Here is a 14,400-nt window from a genome sequence, read left to right on the forward strand (position 1 = left end):
ATATTGAAGGGATTTGAGCATTCTAACACTCCTATGGTGTACATGCAACCCTAGATGCTTTGGATCTATGTTTTCTCTAATATACATGCAAACTTTCAAAATTCCAAAGCATCATCCTAACTAGCATACAACTGAGTATCTATACTACAAAATTCTAGTTAGATGACATACCTTTTAGTGTAGTTGAAAACCTTGAAGCTTTAAGAACCTAGCACCAATAATGTGAATGCCTCAAATGGAACCACAAATCACCACCCACAAATGGAAGAACTAGAGAGAGAATTCCTTGCTTCACAAATCGGCTAGCACTTTTCTAAGTTCACTTAGGTGCCAATTTTGGTAGCCTTAGGGTCTCTTATATAGTGGGGCAAACTAGGGTTACACCATGTAAACCCTAATAACTTTCCATATCCCTCATGCTCCATGGGTTAAAACCTCCATGGAGTATCCATGGGTCACCACATGAGTTTAGCCCAACATAAAGAACTATGGATCATAAGCCCACTTTATAAGAATGAATGATTTACCAAATCAACCCCTTATATTTAATTAGTCTCTTTTGATCACAAAATTAATTCCAAATTAATTCTTGATCAATACTGATTAAATAATATGATTTCATATTAATATATTAGAACTTATAATATATTAATAAATCATAATTATCCTCCTCTCAAAAGTCCATCCTTCAAATTGTCCCGGTGAAGTGCAACCCAAATGGACCATGCTACTCTCGGGTCAAGTACATACCAAATATAGTTATGGACTTAGACACCTTATCCAACAGTCTCCCACTTGGATAAGTCTAATAACTATAGTTGTAAGTGTAACTTCAGGATCCGACTAGCAATCATGGCTCTTAAATGCCTTTGTCGAACTTAGACGTACCATTTTAGATAAGTGATCATAGAATCCTCTGTTCTTAAGATATCAGCCGGACAAAACACATGGAACACAGTCAATCTTATTGTCCAGCAGTTTGTTTCCCGATTTCTGATTCGTTTGACATAGAACTTAATCGAACACATCAATTTAGTTCTGAACGGGCCCAACACATAAGTCAAAACAAAATCATCGAGGGACCCAAGATATCACTTTTAATCCTCCAAGGACTAAAAGGAATAGATAAACTTCGATAGTATATGCTTGTACCAACCATTCATTAAATCATACACAACAACACGTTTTATAACATTGAGTTACCGATGCGTTTTCGTACTATCAATGTACGACCAACTCATAGTCAACAACTCATATATCTAGGTTTGAAGATTATATGATATTATCGTCTCACGATCACTCGAGATAAATTCCATGAAGTGATACAAGTGAGAGTGGGTTGAATCCAATACTCAGACCTTATGAGCACTCATGAATGTCATAGTAATGTCTAACCATTTATGACAATCTACAAGCCAAATTCATGACAGCCTTGCTTCAATACCTACTTCCAAAGTATGATCGAATGTGGATGGTTTGAATAATCCAATTATTCTGGAAGTCAAAACATGAAAAAAATGAAACAATTGACATGAGACAGTATCATACTTGTAAATCAAAAACACCATTTATTTAAGCATCAAATGTCAATTACAATTTATCTATTACAAGTTTCGAAATAGCTATCTGATCATTAAAACTAATATCATCCCTCATCCCAATGCGCCTCGCATGCTGTAAATGCTTAACCCTACTCAGTCCCTTCGTGAGGGGATATGTCGGGTTCTCATCTGATGATACCCTCTTTGCCACGAGGAGTCCTTCTTTTATCTTGTGTCTTATGAAGTGATATTTCCTGTCGATGTTTCGGGACCTGTCATGATCCCTTGGTTCCGTGGCTAAGACAACCGCACTATCGCTGTCACAGAAAATCTCCACAGGCTCCTTTATAGCTGGTACAACTCCAAGGTCTCCGATGAAGTTCTTCAGCCATATCGCCTCCTTCGTCGCTTCGCTTACTGCTATGTACTCTGATTCGCACGTTGAATCAGATATAGTCTCCTGCTTGGAACTTTTCCAAGTTATTGCTCCTCCATTCAGGGTAAAGGCCCAACCCGACTGAGAGCGGAAATTGTCCTTGTCGGTCTGAAAGCCGGTGTCACTATACCCCACCACTCTCAAGTCATCACTCCCACCAAGGGTAAGGACCCAGTCCTTAGTCTTTCGCATGTACTTGAGAATGTTCTTTACCGCAGTCCAGTGAGCCTTGCCTGGATTCCCTTGATATCTACTGACCATGCTCAAAGCAAAGGCCACATCAGGGCGAGTACAAGTCATAGCATACATGATCGAGCCAATAGCGGAAGCATATGGTAATCGACTCATCTCAGCTATCTCAGCCTCTATACTCGGACTCTGAGCTTTACTCAGTTTGGCATTGCTCTACATCGGTAAGTCGCCTTTCTTGGAATTATGCATGTTGAACCTCTTCAACACTTTGTCCAAGTAGGTACTTTGACTAAGTCCAATTAGTCTCTTACTCCTGTCTCTCAATATCCTTATCCCAAGGATATAGGCAGCTACTCCAAGGTCCTTCATAGCGAAACACTTCTCAAGCCAGGATTTCACCTCCTGCAAGGCTGGGATGTCATTTCCTATGAGTAGTATGTCATCCACCTACAGTACCAAAAAGCTAACTATGCTCCCACTAGCTCTGGCATATACACAGGACTCATCCTCACTTCTCGAAAAGTCAAACTCTTTGACTTTCTCATCGAAACAAAGATTCCATCTGCGAGATGCTTGTTTCAATCCATAAATGGATTTCTCAGGCTTACACACTCTATTAGGGTACTTAGCATTGACAAAACCCTCTGGCTGACTCATGTAAACATCCTTAGCCAACTTCCTATTAAGGAAAGCGGTTTTGACATCCATTTGCCATATTTCATAGTCATGAAACGCAGCAATGGCTAGCATAACCCTAATAGATTTAATCTTAGCTACTGGTGAGAAGGTCTCATCATAGTCAACTCCCAGAGTTTAAGTAAAGCCCTTCGCAACCAGTCGCGTCTTATAAGTGTGTACCTTCCCATCCATGTCAGTCTTCTTCTTGAAGATCCATTTGCACCCGACTATCTTACGATCCGGTACATTGTCAACCAAGTTCCAAACTTGATTGTCATACATGGACTGAATCTCGCTGTCCATCGCCTCTTTCCATTTAGCAGACTCGGGGCCTACCATGGCTTCCTTGTAGTTGTTAGGTTCATCCAAATTTATCAGTGTGTTGTCACTGATAAATGTATCACCCTCAGATGTTATATGAAAACCATACAACACAGGTGGAGCACTAACTCTATTGGAATGCCTCATAGGTACAGACTCGTCAATCGGCTCAACAGGAGTTTCCTCCTCAGGTTGACCGCTAGTGTTTGAGGTTCCTTCATCGGTTAACTCTTGAAGTTCTTCAAGGTCAATTTGCCTCCCACTGTCCCCTTGGAATATAAGTTCCCTCTCTCGGAAAACCCCTCTCCTCGTAACGAAGACAACATTGTCACTCGGTCTGTAGAAGAGATAACCAAAGGACTTTTACGGGTAGCCGATGAAAATACACCGCTCACTCTGAGGTTCGAGCTTGCCGTGAGTCTCGCGCCTCACGAAAGCCTCGCAACCCCAAACCTTGATGTGTGCTAACGAGGGAGCCTTCTCTGTCCACATCTCATGAGGTGTTTTGGAAACCTTTTTAGTTGAGACTCGATTGAGGATATGGGAGGCAATCTCCAAGGCATACCCCAGAATGAGACTAGTAACGAAGCTCGACTCATCATGGAATGAACCATGTCTAACAAGGTTCGGTTGCGCCTCTCAGCCACACCATTAAGCTGTGGTGTCCTAGGTGGCGTCAACTGTGAAACAATTCCATACTCCTTAAGTTATTCCAGGAATTCGATACTAAGATACTCACCACCCCGATCGGATCGGAGCATCTTTATCCTCCTGCCCAATTGATTCTCCACTTCTTGCTTAAACTCTTTGAATTTCTCAAAGGTTTCTGACTTATGCTTGATTAAGTAGATATATCCATATCTGTTGTAATCATCAGTAAAAGTCACATAGAAGCGGTTAGCATCCCTTGTGGCGGTTCTGAAGGGCCCACACACATCGGCATGTATGAGATCCAACAAACCCTCATCCCTTTCACAAGAACCAGTGAAGGGTGACTTAGTCATTTTTCCAAGAAAACAAGACTCGCAAGTGTCATCCGACCTTAAGTCGAATGACTTCAAAACTCCAGCCTTCTGGAGTTGGCCTATGCGCTTCTTGTTGACATGTCCAAGACGACAATGCCACAAGCATTCCTTATCCAATTCATTGGAAGAATCAATGTGCAACACATTATTTCCTAAGTTGTCTACAACCATCACAGTTTCATATACACCATTACAAGGTAATGCTTTAAAATAAAAAACACCATTATAATAAGCATTAATAGCACCACATTCATTATCAAATGAAAAACTAAACCCTTGTTTGTACAAACCATGAAATGAAATAACATTTCTCGCCATTTCAGAAGAGTAGCAACAATTATTCAAATCTATTTCTAACCCACTACTAAGCAATAAAGAGTAAACTCCAATCTTGGTGACAGGTGAAACCTTCCTATTCCCCATGATCAAGTTTATCTTCTCGTGCTCCACATCTTTACTTCTTTTTAGGCCCTGCACATCAGAACAAATGTGAATTCCACAACCTATGTCAAGAACCTAAGAGATAGAATGTGATGAGTTATTAGATAGAATAGTGTAAATACCTGCATAGGTGGGTTTAACCTTCCCATCCTTCACATCCTACAAGTACTTGGGGCAGCTTCGCTTCCAGTGCCCATATTCATGGCAATAGAAACATTCTGCTTCTTTTGGGATGGTCGAGGGAGTAGCAGAACCTCCTTTGGTTCCACTTGAAGAGGATCCATCAAGAGACTTTCCCTTGTGGCTCTTGGAAGGAGCCTTCCTCTTCTTCCCCTTACCTTGCCCAATTGCCAGAACATGGGCATTAGCAGTAGGAGTGGTTACAACAGATTTACCTTTGAGACCACTTTCGGCAGTCCTCAAAAGGCCCTGAAGCTTGCTCAGAGTGAATTCCTCCTTGTTCATATGATAAGTCATGCGGAACTGATCATAACATGGAGGTAAGGAGTGTAGAATAATATCTATAGCCAACTCCTCATCAAAGTTCACATTCAATTTGAGCAGACGGTCCACAAACCTTTGCATTTTCTGCAAGTGGACCGTGATGGGTTCACCATCCTTCATCTTTGTTGTAATCATGGAGCAGATGATTTCATACTGCTCTTGACGAGCACTCTGATGGTATCTTTCCATCAGGTCCTGGTGCATCTCAAAAGGGTAGAAGTCCTTATAGGACTTTTGGAGTTTAGGAGACATGGTGGCAAGCATGATACAAGCTACCTTGGTGGCATCTTTCTCATGTGCCCTGAAATCAGCAATCTCCTGAGGAGTAGCGGCATACTCATCAATTTCCTTAAGCTCCTTGTCGAGGACATATTTCTTTTCCTCATAGCGAATGACCATCCTGATGTTCCTAATCCAATCATTGAAATTAGTCCCATCAAAGATGACTCTCCCACAAAGGTTCATGAGAGAGAAGGAGTTGGTAGGGTTTGAGCCCGAAGCAGTGTTGGAAGACATCTGAAAAGAAAGAAAGACAAAGTTTCGATTAGATAAAGAGTCCTTAATATAACACCCAAAATGAAATATTAAGGCTATGACCCGACACAATATTTTACAAATTAGAAGTGGGATGCCGTAATCCAACTTACAAAATATTTGCAGGTAGGTAAATGACGATTTACCAATTTCCACCATAAAAAACGAAATTGTTTATTAAGTTTTAATTGGATTGAAACTCCTAGATCCTTTGAGATTCATTGAACTTTTCAATGGCATGTTTAAATCTCGATGATGCCCTTCAGGTTTGTGACTGGGATACCGAGGATCACAAACAAGGTGTGAATAACCATGCAAATGTACTTGGTACTCTCAATTTCAATTATCACCTTAATCAATGTGTCGGTTAACCACACACGCTCCATTGAAGTTATGATAAACATTAAGCTACCCTTTGCCACCCTTACTAGTCCAAGTTAATGTGCCGGTTAACCACACGCGCTCCATCAACGACTTGGTAAGGTGCAAAGTGTAATTTCATGGATTAGCATCAATTTTACATTTTCCTAAAGTAACTAAGATTGAGAATTTATAAAAGGTTTAGTTACTTTATAGTTATCATTATACTTTTAATGAGAATTATAGTCTTTGTCCTACCCGTTCGGCTAACGACCCTCCACCAGTCTAGGAAGCGGTGGGTGAGAGTGGACACCCATTAAACCACCATTTTATAGACAATAACCTTATATCCCCCGCATAGACCGGCTTCGTGAATGAGGCCTACTAACGGTAAAACCGGCTTGTCTTATACATATATATAAATATTAAACCTATAATATTATAATAGTATAAGGGTTGAATTTTAACTTTTAAAATTCTAAGGTTTGGAATTAAAGTTTCATTTAGTGAGACTTTACAAATTCCAAAAATTGAGGGCAAGTTTTGAAACTGGTCAAAACTCTTCAAGTCCATAACATCTGAGTTTAATGACATCTTTAATAGAAAAACCTTTCGTGTTCCATAACATCCATAACTTGAGGAAAAGTTATGGAGTCCACTAAAAACATTTAAAACATTATTTAACTAATACAATAATCAAATAATTCATAGAAGATACAAATAAAATCATATGAACAAGACAATTCAAATCAAACAAATTTCATGTAATTAGCCTAACCATATAAACTAATACTAAACATGAAACTTGGACAATTATCTTTTAAATTGGATTAGCATGATCATTACAACATCAAAAATAGGTTTATATGTTCAAAAACAGTTTAGGGTAATGATCCTAGTCCAATTTCAGCCTTAAAACTCGAAAATCTGCACTCAGGAGCACCGACTCGTCGAGTGCATGAACTAACTCGGCGAGTTGGTCAGATTATAGGGTGGAATCGGAGAGTCTGTCAGTGGACTCGGCGAGTCCTCTGTTCGGACAATAGAAATTCGATTTTTTTCAAGCTTTGAAAACAAGTAGCATCAAGTATATTGGAAAACAATCCTAGGCTCTGATACCACTGATGGTATTTGAGCATTCTAACACTCCTATGGTGTGCATGCAACCCTAGATGCTTTGGATCTATGTTTTCTCTAATATACATGCAAACTTTCAAAATTCCAAAGCATCATCCTAACTAGCATACAATTGAGTATCTATACTACAAAATTCTAGTTAGATGACATACCTTTTAGTGTAGTTGAAAACCTTGAAGCTTTAAGAACCTAGAACCAATAATGTGAATGCCTCAAATGGAACCACAAATCACCACCAACAAATGGAAGAACTAGAGAGAGAATTCCTTGCTTCACAAAATCGGCTAGCACTTTTCTAAGTTCACTTAGGTGCCAATTTTGGTAGCCTTAGGGTCTCTTATGAGTGTGGAAAACTAGGATTACACCATGTAAACCCTAATAACTTTCCATATCCCTCATGCTCCATGGGTTAAAACCTCCATGGAGTATTCATGGGTCACCACATGGGTTTAGCCCAACATAAAGAACTATGGATCATAAGCCCACTTTATAAGAATGAATGATTTACCAAATCAACCTCTTATATTTAATTAGTCTCTGTTGATCACAAAATTAATTCCAAATTAATTCTTGATCAATACTAATTAAATAATATGATTTAATATTAATATATTAGAACTTATAAGATATTAATAAATCATAATTATCCTCCTCTCAGAAGTCCATCCTTCAAATTTTCCCGGTGAAGTGCAACCCAAATGGACCATGCTACTCTCGGGTCAAGTACATACCAAATATAGTTATGGACTTAGACACCTTATCCAACAGATATCTTGGTGTATTCCAAGACTAGAGAGCAACACGAGGAGCACCTTTTAGAGCTTCTTGGAGTCTTGAGGCGAGAACGTCTATATCCTAAGTTCTTGAAGTGTGAGTTTTGGTTACGAGAGGTCCAGTTCTTGGGGCACCTCGTTAATCAGGATGGGATTGTGGTCGATCCGGCCAAAATCGAGGCGGTTACGCAGTGGGAGGTCCCGAAGTCTCCTTCGGAGATCAGGAGTTTCTTGGGATTAGCAGGGTATTATCGGAGATTTATTCAGGACTTCTCCAAGATTGCAGTACCCCTCACTCTATGACAAGGAAATGAGTGGATTTCCATTGGGGGCCTAAGCAGCAGGGTGCATTTGAGACGCTGGGGCATAAGTTATGTGAGGCACCAGTGTTGACCCTCCCTGAGGGTGTTGAGGACTTTGTTGTATTTTGTGATGCATTTATCATCGTTTAGAGTGAGAGGACCATTTAGACACTTGAGGACATGTTGAGAGCTTGTGTCATAGATTTCGGTGGGAGCTGGGACTCCTACCTTCCCTTAGTTGAGTTTTCTTACAACAACAACTATCTTTACAGCATCGGTGCGCCAATTTTCAAGCTTCTTTATGGAAGGAAGTGTCTTACCCCTATATGTTGGGTGGAAAGTGGTCATAGAGTATTGGGAAGGGCTGAGGTAGTCCTTCAGACGTCAGAGCTCATTCAACAGATTAGGCAGAGATTGCAGACAGCTCATAGTCGGCAGAAGAGTTATGCCAACAAGGGTCGATCTGAGTTGGAGTTTCAGGTCGGTGACATGGTTTTGCGTAAGGTATCACCCTGGAAGGGTGTAATACGCTTCAAGAAGAGGGGTAAATTAGGGCCCCGGTATATCAGGCCATTTTAGGTGATTGCCAGGGTTGGTAAGGTAGCTTATAGGTTAGATCCGCCCGAGGAGCTCAGTCAGATCCATAACACCTCACATGTTTCGCAGCTAAGGAAGTGTGTGGCTGATGATTCAATGCTTATTCCTTTGGATGATGGTCAGGTTGCGATCGCCTGAATTACATTAGGAGACCAGTAGCGATTTTAGATCAGAAGACGAATTCCTTGTGCAACAAGGTGATATCTTTGGTCAAGGTTCAGTGGCAGCATCGAAAGGGTTCCGAATGGACATGGGAACCCAAGTCGGAGATGCGGGAGCATTAACCGGAGTTGTTCGTAGCAGCAGACTTTGAGGACGAAGTCTAGTTCAAACGGGGGAGAACTGTAACATCCTGACAATGAGGTATTGCCAAAATTAACTCTTAAGTATGAAGGTTTATGTTTTTTTATCCCTTAGTTATAAGAAAGCTTGCTAAATGGCCCATAGTGGCATTTTTGTAAATTTGGTCCAAGACCTAGTACACTGGGTGTATGTTGTGTACGTTGAGCGTACACACACATGTCTTAGTACGCTTGGCATACACCGTGTATGCAGGGCGTATGTGAAGAATCCTCAAACCTTAATTTTTAGGGTTTGGTCCATATATAAACATCATTAACTCCTTATTTCTCACTTCCTCTCCAACCTCTAACCTTCATTTCATCCTTTGCAACCCTAATCCATTATGTGTGATCCTTTGAGCTCAAAAGTGTGTGTTTGAGGTGCCTTTGAAGCAAGGTGAAGAAAGAAGCATCAACTTGGAATATCAAGACCTTCTAGATCCAAGAACACCTCACCTTGAAGATCCATTTTGAGGTATAAAGTTATGAACTTGATGATTTTATGCATAGATCTAGGTTAGCAATGGAGTTTGTGTCCTTTTGGTCCCATTATTTGGGTATTTTGAGTATAAGTTAATCTAATCCATTCAAGTTGTCCTTTCAATCATTTTGTGGTTTTTAGAAGCATAAAAATTGGACTTGATCACTTATTCCCTTCCATTCAAGTGATACATGGTCTTAATGGGTTGAGTTGATGAGGTCTTTAGTATTAAGCACTTTTTGGCCATGCAAGAGCATAAAGTCAGAAACTTTATGGTCAAGAACGTTATTTGGGGCTTGGATCTAACTTTGGGCGTAAGGGTTGGACGCAATAAGCTCTTACTGGGAAAAAGGGCTGACCATGTGCGTACGCTAGGCGTACCAAGTGGTACGTTGCGCGTACACGGTCAGAGCCCCGTCACCTGGTCAACCAGCGAGTACGCCCCGCGTATTGAGGAGTACGCCCAACGTACTCGGTTGGGTCGACTCGTCTGAGTTGGCTCGACTAAGTTGACTCGGCTAGGTATTGACTTGACTTTTGACCTTTAACTAAGTTTGACCAAGGGTATTTTGGGAATTTTTATTAATCTAGAACGGGAAATGTTTTGATTACTAGGAGTCGAGCAGTGTCGGTTGTCAGAGCAGAGATTCATTCAGACTGTATTCGGATTGAGAGGTGAGTTTTCCTCCCTGTACTTACGAGTTGAAGGCATCAAGGCCGAACCATTGGATTGATATCCTGGTTTTCTGTATGTTGTTATGTTGTAGTGATCTGTTAGATCTGTATCCTGGTATATAGGATGTTTCTATGTTGTTGTGATCTGTAGTAATCTGTTAGATTTGTATGACTACCTGTATATGCTAGCTATTGATTGTTATGGTGTATGTTGATAGGTGATGGTTTACTGGTTTTAGGCGGACCAGCTGAGACTGAAGACCAAGACACCCAAGGCGGCCCGGATAGACTGAAGGCCTGCAAGGCGGACCAGTCAGGCCGAAGGCCCAGAGAGCGGTACAGATAGGCTGAAGGCCCTGTGAGACGGTCCTGTCATGTTGAAGGCTCTATATCTATGTTGTTGCTTGTTATGTTTTATGTGGTGGTACTTTGGGGGAACTCACTAAGCGTTGGCTTATAGTTTTAGTTTTGTTTCAGGTATTTCTGAGGACCGTGGCAAGGCGAATGCATGACTGTACACATATGTTTAAAAAAATGTCCTTATGTATTTTTTACAGAAACGGTCCATATGTTTAAAAAAATTACAAAAATTTTCCTCATAATTTACAGAAAATGTTATTGTGTAATTTTTTTGTACAATGCTTTTTGAACAATGTATGTTACGTTTTGATCATCGTATGCTATTTTATTATAAAATACAATATGGATGAACCAACTTGCGTCCCCCGCAACGTCGGGACTAGCAACTTCTAGTTAAAAAAAAACAAAAACAAAAAAGGCAGGAACCAATTCAGTAATGAGCCTTAACTTGTGTTATATGTGTACTAAATATGGCATATAATATAACTAAATGTATAGGACCAAATGTGAATTTATAAGAATCTTAGTCAACTTTCACTTTGACTATATATACCTATCTCTCTCTATTAATAATCAAATATCCTTTTCCATCAACCATGAATGAAATCATCTTAACTAAATCATATTCAAATCATCTTAACTAAATCATATTCAGCATTTGGAAATTTAAAAAAAAGCTTTGTTGTCTCTATGTCAAATGAACAAACATGAACTTCAACACGCTCTAGGAGATCATGCCTCCTTTCTAATTTAACTCCATCACTAGACACACAAACATCAAACCACAATCTAGGGGAGGCCCAACCTTATATTTTGCTAAGTTAGGGTTAGGTCCCCCAATTCTAAAGGGCCCCATATTCTCCAAACTTAACCCAAAATTAATATATCTCAAATCTCAATTAATCCATTACTAATTGTCCAATAGGTTACATCACAGTGAGCGATCTTGATTCTTAAAGATGAAACGCATTTGACACATCAGTGCAATCTTCAAAACTGAAATGTCGCATTTATCTTCTATTCTTTTATCTCGATTCTCAATTTTTCAAATCCTCGACGCCAAACGGTATGTGTTTCACTTATTTTCCAGTTTTCCATTATCGATTAGGGTTAATTATTTTCAATTATCCATTGATTACAGAATATAGGTTTTCAATTGTCAAATCTTGAATACTTCTGTGTGGATTTTTCCTAAGAAATTTCCAAATTTGGGTTGAAACGAACTTAAGGAAGTAGTTAGCGCGTCAAGGTTGTCAAGCAACAAATCATACATACTTATAAAGCTAGCATTTTTCCTTGAACCTCATGCATTTGAAACCCCTATAAAAATTTGCAAACACCTCATGCATTTGAAACCTCCTATTTTAATGAATACCACTCAAAAGTCTCTTAATAATGATTAACAATTCAAAGGTTTTATAACTTATATAATATATTTAATAAACAATTAATGGATACTCTACTATAAAAAGGTCAATCTTTTTGAGTAGACACACAAATACAAATCACATACAAAATTCACAAAGAAAACAAGTTTAAAGTTTTTTGTGTTGGTTTGAGGGCTTTGAACAATTTTTTGAGTCATGTTATTATGTTGAAGTTTTAAATTTGTAAGTTTGTTATATACTAATTCTTTTTTGTATTTTCTTGATTTAAGTATTCTTTTAAGAATATCATTGTATGTTATGGTTGAAATTTTAATGTAAATTAGATTAGATTTATGTTATCGATCATATGTTATGGAAGGTGATATATATAATATTTAATTAACTATTGTATACATGTTTGTATGTTCATGTTGCTTCAAAACAATAATTAATTAAAAATCATGGATATGTCATATTATCCATATTATTCATGTAAACCTTTTTTAAAATGCAAATTGTCTATCTTATCACTTTATATTTTAATATATGTTTAACATTTTAATTATAATAATAAGTGTTTTTTAAAAATTTATTTCACTTATTAATAATAACAAGTGGTTTTAAAATTAATAAGCAATAATTATAAATAATAAAATCAAATTCCATGGATATGTCATATTATCCATGCAAGTCTCTTTTAAAATGCAAATTGTCTATCTTATCACTTTATCATTTAGTGTATGTTTCACATTTTAATAATAATATTAAGTGTTTCTTAAAAGTCTTCTTTAACTTATTATTAATAATAAGTGGTTTAAAATTAATGAATAACAATTTTAAATGATAATAACATCAAACTATAAATTACATTTAGCTATAAATAAATTGTATTTTAAATGAACATCTTTATCTCAAAGTTAATGTCAATAACATAACCATTTTAAATATATATATTTTCAATATTTTAACAATATATTTTTAATCTTCGCTGCGCAACGCGCGAGAATTCGTCTAGTATTTCCATAAATCCATTACTTCCAATATTTTGTTTGTTCATTTTTAGTTTTCTTGGTGATTCGCAAAAAACATATACACAATAAACAAAGTTAACTCCACCATTTATAATCTTTTTAGTTTATTATTGTCGGTCTCAAGTCCGGATAAAGGAGGTGTAACGCCCCGCAAATTCAGGCTACACATAATAAGTAATAATTATTAAAATTAAATCCTTGAATACGATAATCTATAGTCGTGCGCACTACATACTATATAATACAAGTTTCGTATTAAGGAAAAATAGGAAAAATCATCTGAATCGCTCGTAAATCGTAAAAATAAGTGCGCCAATATATATATATATATATATATATATATATATATATATATATATATATATATATATATATATATACACACACACACACACACACACACAGATATATATATATATATATATATATATATATATATATATATATATATATATATATAATATTTAGAAAGTACACGTCGTCCCGATTCCAAAAATATAAATTTCGTAGAAATTCGACTCCGTATGAATTAGGTATGATTTTTATAAATTATAAAAGTCAGTCGCGCACAAGGAATGTATGACGTAAACGCTACGAAGAGAATGATTGACTTTTAGCTAAAATCACCAAAAGGAAAATCATAGTACTCTTTAAGATAAGAATTTTGAGAAAAAGAATGCCAAAAACGGAATCCGTACGAGAGACTACTGTTTTACTACTTCATTCATTCTGCAGAAGGAGGTCGGAGATTGAAGAACAACCGGGGCCACCAGTAAGCCAAAGCAAGAGAGGATCATCTTTGGGATTTGACAAAATCATTTAATCATATAAAAAATAAGGACAAAAAATCAAGTCAAAATTAGCCGCTGGAGTCTAAAGGAAAGTTGAAGATCTCGTCGAGTGCTTTCCGAGGATATATAGAACGTCGAAAACAGAGCCCGTATGAAGAATTTATAGAATTTACAAAATCTGTGTTTTGCATGGCGCACGGTGTGCGTCGGGTGCGTGACGCGCACTTTTAGAAGGTGGAAACATGGACCATAGAGAGGCTGAAACATGGCAAAATATGGTTGGGGAGACGTCACCTTAAAATGCGCGACGTACACCCCATTTACACACCGTGCACCCCAAAATCGGCTATAAATAGGAGGTCAAGCCTCGTTCGTTCTCACACGACTTCTCAAACACTCTCTCTCAATTTCTTTCAATTCTAGCCCATTTTCTCTTAGTTTTTGTCTTCGGTAAAGCCTTGCGATCCCTGAAGTAGTAGTAGTAGTAGTAGTAGTAGTAGTATATATATATAT

Source organism: Lactuca virosa, chromosome 4 (assembly GCF_052849685.1).
Source record: "Lactuca virosa cultivar CGN04683 chromosome 4, Lactuca_virosa_CGN04683_v6, whole genome shotgun sequence".
Taxonomy (NCBI): Eukaryota; Viridiplantae; Streptophyta; class Magnoliopsida; order Asterales; family Asteraceae; genus Lactuca; species Lactuca virosa.